Raw genomic sequence first — 15,008 nt, 5'->3', positions numbered from 1 at the left:
TTGTTTCAAAATTTAAAAATATATAAAATGACAATAAAGATTTGTGCTTTCTTCGGCTGATAATGAATGTATATGTAAATCTTCATGCAGATAAACTGTTAAATAAACAAGTCTAATACTTAGACTAGTTTTTAGCTGCAACAGATCTGTTGAGCCGCATATCTTTCATTATTATCTTGACATTCCTAATAGAAATTTGACAAAGTTCTGGAAAATATAGATGATAGTATCTCCAACAAAAAAAGAAAATAGTGTTGTCGGTGTCAGTTAATCATGAAGTTGGTTAATAGTTTGTAGATATACAAAAACGTTATGTTGTATTTTTTTTTTTTTTTTTGTTTTTTTTGCACTATGAATGCAATTTTACCTCTTAGCCCTGTCAGTACTAATGACTTTCCCTAAGAATATTTGTCGATGTTCAAAAACATTCACAACTGTGTCTACCCGAACTTTGTAGAAAAAAAAACGTTTTGTAGAAACGTGAAAATATGCTTCTTCCAACTGATGTAAGCTTGGGTTATGATAATTTAGCCTTTTAGAATGTTACATTTTTACCATTAGTGCATAGCATATTCGTACTATTATTAATTAAATGTAAAATGTATGTTGAGCGAAAAAAATATTCATTGCGAGTCTGTTGTCTTCAGTCTTAAAGTCGGTTCAGACCATTTAATGATATAAAGCAAGAACTGTTTTGCATGCGGATCAAGAAAGGTGCAGACACAGTGTCCATGTTTTTTATGCCCCGAAGGTGGGCATATTAAAATCGCACTGCCGTCTGTCAGTCCGTGTATGCGTCCGAATTCTTGTCCGGGCTGTAACTCTGTCATCCATAAAGGGATTTTGAAATAACTTGGCATAAATGTTTACCGTAATAAGGCGACGTGTCTTGCGCAAGACCCAGACCCTTACCCCTAAGGTCAATGTCACACTTAGAGGCCAAAGGTTAACAGGGTTTGTTTTGCGTTCGGTCCATAACTCTGCCATCCATGATTTTGAAATAACTCGGATTACATGTTTATCATCATGAGTCGATGTGTCATGCGCAAAGCCCAGATCCCTAACTCCAAGGTCAAGGTCACACTTTGAAGTCAAGGGTTAACATGGTCTTTTTCTTATCTGGCCATACCTCTGCCATCTATCAAGGAATTTTTAAATAATTTGACAAAAAAGTTAACCATATTAAGAAGGTGTGATGAGCTTATGACCCGGGTCTCTCAGTCAGGTCATGGTCTCAAAATGATTCATACTTAAACTATTCTGGCATATTTTGCGCAGACAACTGTAGCATTCTTAGGCACGCTTCGGGGGCATTTGTTACTAATAGTGACAGCTCTTTTTATTAATATGACATTTTGTAGTTGGTCACGAACAGCAAAAACTCATTTTAGCATTGGAATACTGTTTGTTATCAACTAGTCTTTTTATTTTATACTGTCTACTTTCTGAAGAAAGTAATCACTGACAATGCTTACACAGCAACTTTGTTCTCACGTTACATTGAACTGGAAGTGTGGTTTAAAGTCTAAAATATGTCTGTAAAATCCGTTTGGATGCTATCACCTTCAAATAAATATATAAAAATTGCAAACCTAAAACATTTCTAGATTGCTAGAACCTGTAACATGACAGATAAACTGATCACATGGTGATATTAAAATAAAAACTGTGAAAGTACGCAAATTGACATATCTTTAAAAGATTATCTTCATCTTACTTAAATTAAAATGACATTATCTCTACTTAAAATTTGGAGTTATGATTTCGAAGTTCTGATGATGTCAGTTAATCGTGATGTTGGGTGATAGTCTATAGATACGAAAATGGGAAAGTTGATTTGTTCACAGTCTATAATGTTTCAACAGCACAGAGATTTACATATTTCTCGTAAGAAATCTTCGATATCAGCCGCCTAATCTATAATCCATTCAGGTAATTGAAATGCACGCACGTTTCTTTTTACCAATTCTTCTTGTTTTCCTAAGAATATGTAAATTCATTCAAAGTGATGACATTCTCAAATTAAAGTGTTTTTTTTTTTGTGTGTGTGTGACTTTTATTTTTTGAGAATCTTGACATAGGTCTTGCTTCATGCAATTTATTTTTTTACATTTCTTGCATTGCACGTCTGTCTATGATAATATAAACAGTGTAACGGAATGTAAACTATATATTAAGTGCATATAAATTCGTCTGGCGAATAGAGAAATTTCATTGCTCGCTAATCTATATGTCTTCAAGGACTCTTAGGCCGCCGCTTCAGACTTTTTATATTTTCTTTATATTGAAATCCGATTGCTAGTTGCAGATCTTATAACAAATAAAAGTAAAATGAGGTGTTTGCGTGCAGACAAAAATATCAATAATGCAGACAAGGCATAATGTCAATAACTTTATTTTGAAAACAACACGTACATCTTTAATCATGTTTCTTTTAAGCCAATGACTTTTCGGGAAACTAGATGAAATATTTTTATTTTCATTTTCAAAATATGAAAATACATAAAGATATACGTATCTAGAAATTTGTAACAGCAAGATTGCAAAATAACTATGCCTCTACCACCGTTGTTTAGTAGTTTATAAGGTAAAAATCAAACAAACATCATATTTAGGTAATATCATATTTTTTTTACTATATTTGTTTTCAAGCAATGATAATCTACGTTTCTTAACTTTCTATTCATTTCATAATAAATTTTTGGAACAAAAGAAATAAAAGATATTGATTTATTTTCATAAAAAAATAAAATGTCGGTAAAGCCACAAGTACTATCGATGCGGTAGACGAAAATTAAATTTATTTAATGCCAGTATTATTATAAATAAGTATCATATAAAGAGGTCAATGAACTTCAGCTCATATCCTTCACGTATGAACTTTCAACCTGTAAAATGATAAGACATATGATATTTTCAACCCAACTATTGTTGGCAATGGTGTCCGCGATAAATTGATATTCAACAAGGTGTGTTTATTTAACAAACACAAGATGTACATAAGCAAATAAAATCTATAATATCTGTTCTGTTTTGTTCTATAAAGCATTGAACGCAGTAATACTTAATATTAATAGACTCGGTTTGATTGAGTTTATAAATGAAATGTACAGAAACCCCTCACGCCGCCCTTTTTGTATTGGCTTTAACGGGCGAGCATCTGGACAGAACCACCGGCATAGTCAAGATATTGGTTATATGACCAAGATATTTATTATTTATTTTGTTAGATTTAACGTCGCACCGACACAATTATAGGTCATATGGTGACTTTCCAGCTTTGATCGTGGAGGAAGACCCCAGGTGCCCTTCCGTGCATTATTTCATCATGAGCGGGCACCTGGGTAGAACCACCGACCTTCCGTAAGCCAGCTGGATGGCTTCCTCACATGAAGAATTCAACGCCCTGAGTGAGGGTCGAACCCACATCGGTGAGGGGCAAGTAATTTGAAGTCAGCGGCCTTAACCACTGGTCCGCGGAGGCCCCTATGACCAAGAGAAGTGCCTATGAGCAATGAAGTTGGTCCAGTCGCTAACTGTCCTTTGTTACAAAATACAAAATAAAGCCCCCAGTGAGGATCGAACTCACGACCCCTGGTTTACAAGACCAGTGCTCTAACCACTGAGCTATGGAGGCTATTTTTTATCACACTGCATTTAGATAAATAAAGCATCTATTAATATAACATGATCATCATTACTATTAATATTTGCGCTTCTGTGTATGAGGAAATTGGATATCATGTAGCTGCATATTTTATATCGGATTAACATTTGATAGCTATGCAGTTTTCTAGCTTCGGCGCTCCTCGGACAAAATTTACATTCGGATACCCTCGGTAGCACATGGGATATTTTGGCCGCCATATTGCCCCTTTGCCGGCTGCAGAGATTAAGCGTAACTGGCTTTTATTGTAAGTTAAACTGTGTTTGATGCGTAAATGTGGTAAGGAAGTAATAGATTTAAATCACTAATTGATTTTTTAATGAATATGGAAGAAGGTGTTAAATTAATTGCCATTGGCGCAATCCAAGAACCTAAATCGTACATATGTACCCCACCCATAATTTTAATGAATAATTTCATATTTGTAACTCTGTTCTTGAAATTATAGGAGTTTTGTGTTGGCTCAAGGTTTTTTTTTTGTGCAGATATGCCCGCACGGTATTGAACTTCTGTGTTTAGGCTTGTTTTTACAACGAAAAATGTTACAGAGAAACTTGTAAAAACAAGACCCAGTTAACTAGGCTAATTCCAGAAACATGTATTATTATATCCCCTCCACCGTGTTGAAGCAGTTATTTAAAAGAGAAATCCCCCCCCCCCCCCCCCCCCCCCTACCTCCTGCAGACATTTAACCCCGCTTCCACACCCTGTTCCGTCTTGATACCTTCTTTCCTGTCCCAGAAATTACCACCCTCCCCATTGGGTTCATTCCTTTACCATTTATCAGTGAAATACCCCGTCCCCTGCTTCGGAACTGCTTACACAGTGCACAGACAAAATTGAAACCCTCCGTCCATATAGACAACCCATTGCTCTATGTACCTGTTAATCCCCTTTTCCACAAAAATAGCTTGTACAAATATGCCCACACATTATTTAATATCTTGTTTTTAGGCTTAAAGTAAACCCTGGGAGATAAAGTACTCGGGGTCGCTATAGGGGCTTGAACCCCGGACCTCGAGATCTGTAGGCGGACACTAACGCTGTCCCAAAAGGGTGGCCTATATACCTATTATCACTAAAGGCTTGTTTTCATAATGAAAAATGTTACAGAGACTATAAACAAGACTAAAAGAGAAATCCCCTCCCCCCCCCCCCCCCACACACACACACACAAATACCTGAAGACATTTAACTCCTCTTCCACACCCGGTTACCTCTAAGTACCTCCTGAACCTTTGTCAAAATAACCACCCTCCCCATTGGGTCCATTCACCATGTATGTCCTGGACAAAGGGTAAAAATTTGGGAAGTTTAGCTCATAATCCCTGAAATATCCTGAAAAATAATGGTATGTATGTATGAGACACCTAGCTAGTCTTTGTTTTTATGGGGAAAAAAGCCAAAAATTTTGCATATGTGTCAGTCCTGAGTTTAGGGTTTGGATAGTAATATTTTAAATCAGATTTATCTCCCTTTATTTTGTTTAGTGTGCATCCATGTGCATTGACAATAGGTCAGAATTTTCCCCAAGAAATGCTTCAATTTTATGGGTTATGCTTTGATAATATACCTGTTAATTATCTGGATATCCATGTAAGTGAATACATGTATTGGGTTTTTAAAAAAAACAGCTGGATTAATTAATATTGGATTAAATACAGGTTTGTTTAATTCTGTCATTACAGTTTGTAATTACCAATTCAAAGGTCTCGTAAAGTGTTCTGTAATGATTTTATCTCTTATAATTTTGGCACATTCTGTTTATACAGTTTGTTAATATTTTGAGTAGTTACGTCTTTAAAAAATGGCAGTCTTGTATATCACTGTCTCATTCTCTGTTTGCACTTTAAACCGTTTAATCATTTACAGACCTCTAACCAGATCATATTCCTGCTGTGACATATGAACAGGTGTATTTAGGTCCGCAACCTGGTAAGTATAATTTGTATTTGCAACTTGTAATTATTAGCATAACTATGTATGTGTAGTTTACACACTACCTGAAGGATATGTATTTTTGCTGTAATACGCCACTACAAACATAGGTATATGTTTGAGCTTGAAATATACTTGAATAAGAGATATACCTAATATGAATTGCATGGTATTTTGTGCAACAAATTATCTGTCTTATTACATACCTAAAAAAATTTTTTATTGAGTTTCAATGGACTGCCATCATGCAATATTTTTCCATAATGACGCGGAAGGCTTTCATATTGGACATGGAATGTTTACTTAAGTTGTAATGTAAAGAATTGCGTGACATCCATGTATTTTTGTATTTTTCCTATTCTTTAGTTACAGAATTAAAACAATGTAAGCATGTGATGATTTGGTGATGTCTTTTACTATAAAAATAGAATTTTAGGTCATCATATTTCAGCGTTGTTATTAATTGAATACAGCACTGCATACACAGAGAACTGGAAATAAGTTTCAATTGAACGTGTATTATAATTTTAATTCTGTAATGTATCTAGACCTAAAATACATACATAAATGTTTGTTTACCAGTATGAGAATGTATTTTTATAACTTATTTATTGTTGTGGTTTGTTTATTTTCAGGTCAATATCCCAGTAAGCAGGTAATGGTGTACATGTAATGATCTTTACAGATTTGTGTGGTATGGTGACTGCTTGAGGTCAAAATTTAATCTGTCGGTGAAGTACTGAAGGATCAAAGGATGTTGAAGGATATAGGATAGAATTTTATCTTCTAATTAAATAGTCAACTTAAATCCCTTCAGTTTCATATGCAGTAACACATATTTCAGTTTGTTTTACTCCCTGGTACAACCATTAAATAAGCACTAGATTTACATATTATTTTGAGTCACTAGGGATTCAAACCACATCAGATTGCACTCTGAACAGGAACAGCCATTATATTTCTACAAATATTTTTCATATATATTAACATGTGACATTTTTTCTAAATTTAATGCTAAATTTGAAGAAATCTGTGTTGATTTTTAAAGAGTAATAAGCTTCAGTCTGTTATTCACTTATTGTCAGTGTACTAGTGGAAGTTGATATGGGTAACTTTAGTTTATATGTCTTCTAATCATTTGTAAATGCCATGTTCCTCTTTTTGAATAGTTTGAGACAGACCAAAGGTCACCTAAAGAAAGAGAAATTTCAAAGGTTGTTAAGGTATGATTTAATGATTTGCTGGCATTAGACAAAGTGAATAGACAGTAATTTGATAATATAACTTGTGAACAATGCTTACAAGTTTAAATTAATATTATACATATTACAAGTATTTAAGTTCAAGTTAACTTCTGGATAAAAAAGAACATGAAACTTTAAATTGCAAAATGCTTTTCATCTGTAATGCTTTTGCTATTTAGTCTGAATACCTATCTCAAGTCATGGCCATGTGGAAATGTATTACCTCTTCAGCTAAAATTATTCAACATATTCACCCTTACAGCATACTTATCTCTTACCTGCATATTCTGCAAAATGAAGCATGCATATACAGTCATCTAGTAAAAACTTTTAAAAGGACAATTCTAACACGATCTGATTCATTTTCCTATTAAACAAAGAAGGCAGAAAACAGTGAATTATTATACAACAAATTACTGCTCTGACGTCAAAATTATTACATAATGGCATCAAACGGCATAGCGGCACGCTGAAAAAGAAACCGACTGAAAATAAATAGCATCGAGGATGTATTTAAAAATCCTTTGATAACGTGTTAGAATCAAAATAGTATATCTCATTTATTGATTTGTTGTTGAATAAATCATTGTCGTTCAGATGCGTATTATCATATCACTCGTGCTGCGCCATCGTGATATAATTCCTTCGCATCAGAACTCCAAACAATGATTTATTCAACAACAAATCACTGGAAGAGATATACTATTTCTTAAGCAATTCTTACATTTGAAAAATGAAATAAATAAATAACATTAATCTTCATTACTTTAACATTAAAGTTATATTTAGTATGAAGTAACTCAATGAAATATATAATTAATACATTCATTACAACAATAGTGTCAATATAAGTGCTGCATACCATCTGCAGTGAATTTTCCATCGCTGTCCTCAGTTGGGCATCCTGTAATATTATACAAATGAAATTCAAACCTTAAATATAATATTTTGATACATTTATTGGCATATATAGTGTTTCCACTGGCATTTAAATTTGGGTGTAAAAACTGAGTTTTTCTTGCACTTTTGCACCCCCTCACTATGAGATATATAACAGCTGTCTCTAAAAGTGGGGGTGCAAAGTACCATTCTGCGGGTGAAAAACCCCCATATGGGGGGTTTCTGGGAACACCGATATAATATAAACACAACAGTAACATTTAAATACTGTGGCGTCTTTCGTATGGAATGAGCACATACATTTAAAGGAAAGCATTTTGAGCACATGATATTTTGTGGTTTCAGTGCATATTTCATTTGTCCAGTAAGATCCAATGACTTGCCTTCAGCAATTTGGGATATCAATAAGACGCTTACATACCTGTTATTTTTGAAAAAATTACATGTAAAGTAAGCCGAGACATTTATATCATATTATACATTGAATTAACTGAATCCAGTAAACAGGAAAAAAGCAATATATTATTTCAACAAACTTACTAGCATGCCTGGCAGAACAGCCTCTTCAATAGTACAGCTTGCCGGTCCGGCAATGAAAGCAGCTACCATCTGCAAGAGAACAATGTCCAATTTTATGTCAACTACACGGTAACTCTATATAATTTTATAACCTGATAAGAGTATTATATCCTGTGCAAAAAGTGTCTATGTCATGTTGTAGAGATTGACGACAACATAGGTGGTATACACCAGGGTATCCGTGACAAGAGTGGTTACAGATGCTGACTCACATGCCACTCATTGATTAAGTTTGAACCTCACTTGGCCTGTGATGAAGCCATCCAACTGCCTTACTAAAGGTCTGTGGTTCTATGTAGGGGCCCAATGGAGTGGTAACTAGAGATGATAATTTCAACTTTTATTGCCCATACAACTGGGAATTTAAATTAAAGATGTGCACATTCTTCACTAAAAAAATTAAACAATATAAATAGAATCTTTACTTTATTGAATATTCCATTATCCTGTGTTTGTGTCTTCTCCTTAGTCAGTAATGTCTGTTGTGCTGATTGCATTTTGAATGTGTGACATTAGAGTGCCGAGTGTTTCAGCTGAGTAAAACATGTTTAAGGCACCACTACATTTTCACAAGGAATGTATAATGTCATATATTCTTGGGTCTTTTTATCAGCACAGGCTGAACCGAAAGATAGTGTCTGTAGTGCTGGCTAAGGATGCATGACACCTTATTTTGCTTTATTTTTGTTTCCTATTCAATTAATACTTTAAAAAATATATGAAACTCACTGCCTTAGGACTGCTACTTTAAATATTACTTTCAATACTTTAAATATATGCATATCGCTGTAGGTAAACCTTTATAATTTTATAAATTTTGAATATTATATTGAATACTGAATTGATGGAACTGTTAATTCTGAATTAATTACATATTGCTACATTATCGGATTGTGGTGGTATTTGATGCTTTAGAATGGTTGTGCTAAATTATTGTATTAAACTATTTCAGTATCTAGTCGGAATTAACCAAAATGTTCTTATACAGTTATACGGCTAGTTGTGTTTGCATTTTCATGTGGAATATTTGAATGGCACTTTTCTGTGTGCTAGTTCATTCATTTCATTATTACAACTTGATGTTGCACGACTCATAGGTACAGTGGTGAAGAGCACATTCTTTATGTGTCAAGCCGCCCTATACATAAACATAGATTGTGGGGGATTAGTTTGATGGACCCGACAAGGAATTTTAAGGGGGTGGGAGGGGGGTAATTGGAGGTTAACAGGGTGTGAAAGGGGTCAATTGTTTGGAAGGAGGGGATTTATATACAGGTGTGACCAGGGCTCGACACTAACACTGGTCCGAGGCCAGTGAAAAGCAACAAGGACCAGTAAAATATTAGTGGAAACTGCTCTTCGGACCAGTCGCCCAAAATGGTTAGTGTCTAGCCCTAGTGTGTGGGTTACAATAATCAATATTGATTACTTGCCCCATGGGGAGCTACTTACAATTACAGATAATTGATCAATGGAGGCTCCAGAGGGGGTGGGATACTGGATAGTGGACCAGAAGGAGGAGGTGGGGGGGGGGGGGGGGGTGGATTTGAACGTTAATGGGATGTGCAAGGGGATCAATTTTGTGTTGGTGTGGTTATGTAGGGGGAATATTTGTTAAAAAAATGTTTCCAAATGGGGGATTGGGGGAGCATATCTAGATCTTTTAAGGAATTTCAGTTTTATAGTGGGAGGAGAGGGGATGGGGCTGTAAATTGGGGGATGAGGACGGTTCCCATTGTGATGGGGAGATCTGAGGTAGGGGAGGGGGTATTTTACATGGTAGGGGATGGGAGAGGATATGATGTGGATTCTGTTGAGATGGGGGGTTCTGAGGCAGGGGAGGGGGTATTTTACATAGATGGGTGTTGGGAGAGGATATGCGGCGGTTCCCGTTGTGATGGGGGTATTCTGAGGTAGGGAGGGGGTATTCTGCATGGGTGGGGTGGGGGGAGCCCGGGAGGGGAGCCAGGCCTTTGGTGGGTGGGGAGTGTAAACAAGCTAGCTGCACTGGGAATTTATTTGAAGTTTTTGCTTAACTACTCGTTTAATTTGATTAAATGATAACTAAACAGTAGAAAAGAAATAAATAAACAAAAATATACACTTTTAGGCAGATAATATGACAATACTTTGAATATATCTGTAAATTGATCGTGTTTACCAGTATAAACGTCACTTTGACCTCCATTTTGGGCGGTAGATGTCAAATATATCAAAAGCGTTCCGAATGCGGAGTTTTACCGCAGTCACGTGATTATTGCATAGCTATAATTTGCCACACGCATTTTATATATATATATATATATTGATGACGTCATAAAATAACGTTGCGTACACATGTGTACACATGTGACGTTGCGTAGCAACTACACATTTTTTATATGTCTGCCCTGATGATTATGATATGAAACCGGTAGGTGGACAGAAATACAGATAGAGGAAACCCATTGGATGTTTTTCTTTTTTATTTATTATATACTTGTCCAGGAGTAACTTTCCATCTATTTGTTTACATCGATTCTAGAGGAACAAGTTATGTTCCCTACTTTTGGCCAGTAATCGTTCCTGATATAATGGGGTATTTCAATTATAGTACTTAAAACCGATGAACAAACTAAAACTGAAGCAGGCATTTAGTTAGAGACTAGTGTAGATGATTCAGAATCAAATGCATACATGGAGGAAATGTAGGTCACATACGTCAGTTGACAGGATGGTAAAAATGTAGACGGTTGAATGGGGTTTTCGTAATAATCAATACATGTACATGTAAAAGAGCATGTATTTTAAATGATACTTATGATATACGTGTTGTTTTAATACCGTTTTCAAAGAAATATGTAGTTCATTTAACCGTTCAAAGTCACATGGTTAAAAACACACTTGCTGTTTATAGAGAGCTTTCGCTTTCCAGTTTCAAGAGAAGAAAGAAAGTCTACAACCAATACCCATTAACTTTGAATACAAATTCGTCGCCAATCGCTGAGACTCTCTCTTTGAAACGTAACCAGTACTAAATACAATAGAACTTCTCATTTAGAACAAACGCTTGTGTTGTCTTTTACTAGCACTAAACTGATGGAAAGCAATAGAATTGCTGGTAAATGCAAATTAAATAGATAACATCCTGTGCAAATTTCACCGTGAAACAAATCTTTTGAAACTGGCGATTTTACATTTAAAATATAAACTAGTGACAACAAAGGCAGTTGTACAACAAATGTATGACACAAGTGTAATTCATCTTTCATGTTTTAGAAGTTTTTATCTTTAGTAATCTAATCTGTGCACACTGTTAATTTGCCTTACAGAGACTGATATAAATGCAGTGTACGTTTGAAACATATTTAAATGCTTAATGTAATTTTTTCATCACGATATATTTTATGGCTTTATCCGCATTATGTAATTATGATTTATTACATCTAGATAAATAGAATTTCGTAATACAATATGTGTAAAATAGGTAGTGATAGTTACATTCCCTATTCATTCCACTGAAAATTATGGCGTTTGTAAAATGGAAGGCGCCAAAGTTAAGATAACACCGTTTAGTGATGTAATCAGGGTAAACGTTTCTTAACGTTGACGTCGCAGTTTTTATGTCTGGTGAACTAAGCAATAAAATATGTTCAGTTTTTCAACAAAAAAATATCTGTTTTGAAATATTGAAAGTAAAATTGATGTTAATATCAGAAATTATTGTTTTCGGAATTTATGCAGAATGAACGGCAAATAAACCATGAAACGATAGTGCAAGTCTATTGGTCATGTTCTGTCGTTCATTCCACCGCAGTAACTCTGGGAAAGATAAATTCGTTTCGTAAGACAATTATTTGTAAAAAAATAATACAACTAAACCACATTAAAATGTACAACCCTTCGGTTCATATACACGAACATGCAACAATTTTCATCATAGAAATATAGATAGTACTATGTGCGAAATGATTGAAAGAAATATTGTCAATATACATATCACGTAAACGAATTTGAAATTTTCCTTCAACATATACGACTAGGTGGAACAATGGTCACACTGTTCGTTGTGAGGTAGACACACCTAAATAACCTTAGAATTCTAAAATAAACATGTTTTTCTTCGATTACATATCAATATATATGTTATCATAAATATATATCATGGGAGGCAGCTGCGATTATCTTGCATCAGTTCAGATAAACTTTCTGTTACATAACATTACAGCTGTCAAAACTATTAATTAACCTTAATCAGGCCAGTAAACTCCTAATTAGAACTATCTACAACCTGATGTTCTCTTAGCGTATCTAAGAAATTGCAGAGTTATTTCAACAGTCCTGCGCACGCACTGATGTGGAATAGAATATTATAGCGTTGTTACTTATCTGCCATAATCTATGACATTCTCTTGGAAATAACAAGGAAATAGAAAACGTTTCCTCTCAGACATAATATTATTTTATCAAACGGGCACTTGTAATGCAAACTAGGGGCTTTGACTTATATTGATTACTTCCTTGGATAACCGAAACGAGAGTAGAACATGCATAACAATTTCTATAAAGACTTACTGTTAGCTTAATTATTTACTTTTTCTTGACAAAATTAATAATTCATTTGCTGGACAGATTGCTAATGTATAGGTAGGTAGAGATACTAGCCACAACCAAACTAGTGCATCCGTTTTAGATTGATAAGGAGAGATAAGAACCTTTTCGTCTGTTTTAATCGTTTTGTTTTGTTTTGTTTGTGTTGGATTTAACGTCACATCAACACAATTATATGGCAACTTCCCAGCTTTTGATGATGGAGGAATACCCGAGAAACATATTCAGACGTTATTTCAAGCATGGGCAGGACCCAGGGAAGAACCGCGGACCTTCCGTAAGCCAGCTGGATGACTGCCTCAAATGAAACGCTACAACACAAGCGATGCCAGGCAACCTTAACAAATCGGCCATGGAGGCCCAAATTTTTATCTGCAGTTATTTATTGAAACTTACCATGTATTCTTTAGTTTTTGGATCATCAAAAGCGATAGCATATCAAACCCGGATTTCGGATTGCGTTTTTATGATATATTTAGTGCTAAGTTAGGTTTTGCTGAAAGGTGTGCATGCATTGCTTCTTGCTCTTTATTATAAACTGTTTACATTCTTCTAACAATTGCAATTTAAATTTATAGAAAATTCAGTCATTTGTAAGCCGGTGGTCTGAAAATTTGAGCGGTGTTTATCAGGTGTGCGAAAACAAAACAGCTGGCTCGTTTTGGTTTCAATATGAACACCAGATTTATGACATCATTGGAATCATGGAAACTGCAACAGTTTGATACAGTCTGTAAATAAAGGTAATGAAATGTACGCCCTAAAGCACCAGTTAAACTATACATTGAATGGACTAGCTCCGTGAACCAAAAACAATCAAAAAATGAAATAACACTAAGTCCAAAATGGAGAGACATTTTTCGGCTGGAGCAGAACAAATAAACCTTCTACTTTGAAAGTCTAAAATCTATCAGAAGATCCCTAAGAACGTAACCAAAAAAAACAAACAAATGCAGACTCAGTTTCACTGAATCGGTTCATGAGAGGTTTTGAAATATGCAACATTCCTCAGCTGTACTGGCTTAATATTCTTCTATACATAAACGAGGGTTGTTCAATAGATACGTAGACTGACTCTACAACTTTGTTCCTGTTTCGTGCAATGTAGTATAAGTGGTACCGTTATACCATGTAACATGTATACATAGAAGCACGCTAGCGGCCAAGTATACGTTTTAAATGTAAAAACATCAAAACTGCAAGTAAAATTACATAAATTTCTGCAATAGGAAATCAAATTCTCCTCGTGAATGTATTTTATAACATTAAAATAATGTCTCCGTAAAATTTAAAGTCAATCGTTCTTTCGAGTTTAAAATAAACATTTTTGTCTAGGACAGTCATACATGTTCTGACATTGAAATAACGTCAAAAAATAGTCTAGAAATCTGAGCAAAACATTAAGTAGTGCAATAATTTGGGCTGGTGAAATCCCGACAGAAACTTTTGAAATCTGTAGAAAACAAGCGTTTTAGTTGACCTGTGTTAAAAGTTTTATCAAAAATCTATTATCATACAGATATAAAAAGATTGTTTCTAATTTCCAGTGAAATAAATGGCAAATGAAAGACAATAACAACATACTTCTGTTTAATTTACTTTTATGTTAAGGTAGTTCTGCACGTTTGATAAACCTGAAACGTTTTATGTTAAGGTAGTTCTGCACGTTTGATAAACCAGAAGCGACGTCATTTATCCGGATAACGTAGAATAAAGCCTGGATTCGGCGTACGGAATTTTTGTACATAATGTTGACGTTATGAAGACATCGATGACGCAGATTTGGTACATACGTAGAAGTGACACTATGTTTCAAAATGGTGCAAACTTAAGCCGTCTTTGGTTTGGTTAAAACAATATTTATTAATCACAATTCACTTACAACATGTACATATATTAAAAAGCCATACAGGATTGAGTAGGAAGCTGTAAACTTATTTGAAACTCTCTCCTTAAATATTTACGTTTATCATGTTAATCACGGTAACTTATAAAGTGATTGATAATATGAACTGCTTGCAGTTTATGCATTTACATTTGTTTTATTCTTAACCCGCCCGCTTAGCTCAGTAGGTAGAGCGTTGGTCTAC

The 15,008-nt window shown here is 34.8% G+C and overlaps 1 long non-coding RNA gene and 1 other non-coding gene across 2 annotated transcripts; one reads left to right on the top strand and one right to left on the bottom strand.

Annotated features, from left to right (window-relative positions):
- Positions 1-3,564: 3,564 nt before the first annotated feature.
- Trnat-ugu (transfer RNA threonine (anticodon UGU)) lies at positions 3,565-3,637 on the bottom strand. The gene has a single exon. It is a non-coding gene; the product is annotated as a tRNA-Thr (tRNA).
- A 132-nt stretch (positions 3,638-3,769) lies between these two features.
- LOC123523647 (uncharacterized) lies at positions 3,770-6,829 on the top strand. Its single transcript, XR_006681151.2, has 4 exons — positions 3,770-3,914; positions 5,540-5,602; positions 6,241-6,260; positions 6,775-6,829. It is a non-coding gene; the product is annotated as an uncharacterized LOC123523647 (long non-coding RNA).
- Positions 6,830-15,008: the final 8,179 nt, after the last annotated feature.

Source organism: Mercenaria mercenaria, chromosome 3, assembly GCF_021730395.1.
Source record: "Mercenaria mercenaria strain notata chromosome 3, MADL_Memer_1, whole genome shotgun sequence".
NCBI classification, from domain to species: domain Eukaryota; kingdom Metazoa; phylum Mollusca; class Bivalvia; order Venerida; family Veneridae; genus Mercenaria; species Mercenaria mercenaria.
The sequence above is the reverse complement of the archived record's forward strand: the minus strand, read 5'-3'. Positions and strand labels throughout refer to the sequence as shown.